Raw genomic sequence first — 2497 nt, forward strand, 5'->3', positions numbered from 1 at the left:
ATTAGATTATTATGTTTTTATATAAGACAAAATATAAAATATCATGAAAACGGATCGATTTGAAGATTTTTTGTCGTTTTGTACAAGAAAAACACAAAATAAACGCGTGAAAACGTACGATTTAAAAAAACACACGTTAATTTCGTACTTTTATTGGATTTTTGTATTTTTATATAATACTAAATATCATTAAAACGAATCGATTTGAATATTTTTTATCGTTTTGTACGAGAAAAACACAAAATAAACACGTGAAAACGTATAGTTTTAAAAAAACGGATTTTGTGTTTTTATATAAGACAAAATACAAAATATCATGAAAACGGAATTTATATAAGACAAAATATTGGATTTTCTGATTTTATATAAGCGAAATACAAAATATCATAAAAACAGATCTATTAAAAAAACACACGTTAATTTCGAATAAGAGAATTGATTTTTAATGTTTTTACGAAAAAACACAAAATAAACGCGTGAAAACATACGATTTAAAAAACACGTTAATTTCAAACTTTCTAATTGATTTTTTATGTTTTTACGAAAAAAAACACAAAATAAAAGCGTGAAAACAAACGATTTAAGAAAAAACATTAATTTCGTACTTTTTATTGGATTTTTGTGTTTTTATATAAGACAAAATACAAAATATCATGAAAACGGATCGATTTGAAGATTTTTTGGCATTTTGTACAAGAAAAACATAAAATAAACGTGTGAAAACTTATGATTTTAAAAAAACGGATTTTGTGTTTTTATATAAGACAAAATACAAAATATCATGAAAACCTAAGTTATATAAGACAAAATATTGGATTTTGTATTTTTATATAAGACAAAATTCAAAATATCATGAAAACAGATCGATTTTTTATCGTTTTGTACGAGAAAAACAAAAAGTAAATGCGTGAAAACATACGATTTAAAAAACACACATTAATTTCGAATATTTTTATGAAAAAAAACGGATTTTGTAATTTTATATAAGTCAAAATATCATGAAAACGGAATTTATATAAGACAAAATATTGGATTTTGTGTTTTTATATAAGACAAAATACAAAATATCATGAAAACGGATCGATTTTAAGATTTTTTTTGTCCTTTTGTACGAGAAAATCACAAAATAAACGCGTTAAAACGTATAATTTAAAAAAACACACACGTGAATTTCGAATATTTTAATTTATTTTTAATGTTTTTACGAAAAAACACAAAATAAATGCGTGAAAACGTACGATTTAAAAAAATAAACGTTAATTTCGAACTTTGTAATTGATTTTTGATGTTTTTACGAAAAATAACAAAAAATAAAAACGTGAAAACGAACGATTTAAGAAAAACGTTAATTTCGTACTTTTTATTAGATTTTGTGTTTTTATATAAGACAAAATACAAAATATTATGAAAACGGATCGATTTAAAGATTTTTTTCTTGTTTTGTACGAGAAAAACACAAAATAAATGCGTGAAAATGTATGATTTAAAAAAAAATGGATTTTGTGTTTTTATACAAGACAAAATACAAAATATCATGAAAACCTAAGTTATATAAGACAAAATATTGGATTTTGTGTTTTTATATAAGACAAAATTCAAAATATCATGAAAACAGATCGATTTGATGGTTTTTGGTCGTTTTGTACGAGAAAAACAAAAAGTAACGCGTGAAAACGTACGATTTAAAAAACACACACATTAATTTCGAACATTTTAATTGATTTTTTATGTTTTTATGAAAAAAATACAAAACGAACGCGTGAAAATGTAATATTTTAAAAAAACAAGTTAATTTCAAACTATCTAATTGATTTTTGATGTATTTACGAAAAAAGACAAAATTAAAGCGCGAAAACAGAAAAATTTGAAGAAATCGTGGTCGTAAACGGCCTTTAGCCGATTAAAACTCGTCCGTTTCGAAATTTGTGAAAAATCATTTTTTAAAATGAATTTATGATGTATTAAATGAATAATTGTTCATCATATAACAGGTGCGATCATACCAGCACTAATGCACCGGATCCCATCAGAACTCCGCAGTTAAGCATGCTTGGGCGAGAGTAGTACTAGGATGGGTGACCCCTTGTGAAGTCCTCGTGTCACTCTCCTTTTTATATATTTTTTTTAAAAAAGCAACCCAATTAACGATTAAAATGGATGAAATTGAATAAACGTTAATGTCACACTCACTTTTAATGTTTCTCCAAAAAAAACACAAAATAAAATCGTGATAACGAATGATTTAAGAAAAAACGTTAATTTCGTACTTTTTATTTGATTTTGTGTTTTTATATAATACTAAATATTATTAAAACGGATCGATTTGAAGATTTTTTGTCGATTTGTACGAGAAAAACACAAAATAAACGCGTGAAAACGTATAATTTAAAAAAAACAGATTTTGTGTTTTTATATAAGACAAAATACAAAATATCATGAAAACGGAATTTATATAAGACAAAATATTGGATTTTGTGTTTTTATATAAGACAAAATA

The 2497-nt window shown here is 24.0% G+C and overlaps 1 non-coding gene across 1 annotated transcript; it reads left to right on the plus strand.

Annotated features, from left to right (window-relative positions):
- The first annotated feature begins 1989 nt into the window (after window positions 1–1989).
- LOC124918186 lies at window positions 1990–2108 on the plus strand. Its single transcript, XR_007097344.1, has one exon. It is a non-coding gene; the product is annotated as a 5S ribosomal RNA (ribosomal RNA).
- Window positions 2109–2497: the final 389 nt, after the last annotated feature.

Source organism: Impatiens glandulifera, unplaced genomic scaffold, assembly GCF_907164915.1.
Source record: "Impatiens glandulifera unplaced genomic scaffold, dImpGla2.1, whole genome shotgun sequence".
NCBI classification, from domain to species: domain Eukaryota; kingdom Viridiplantae; phylum Streptophyta; class Magnoliopsida; order Ericales; family Balsaminaceae; genus Impatiens; species Impatiens glandulifera.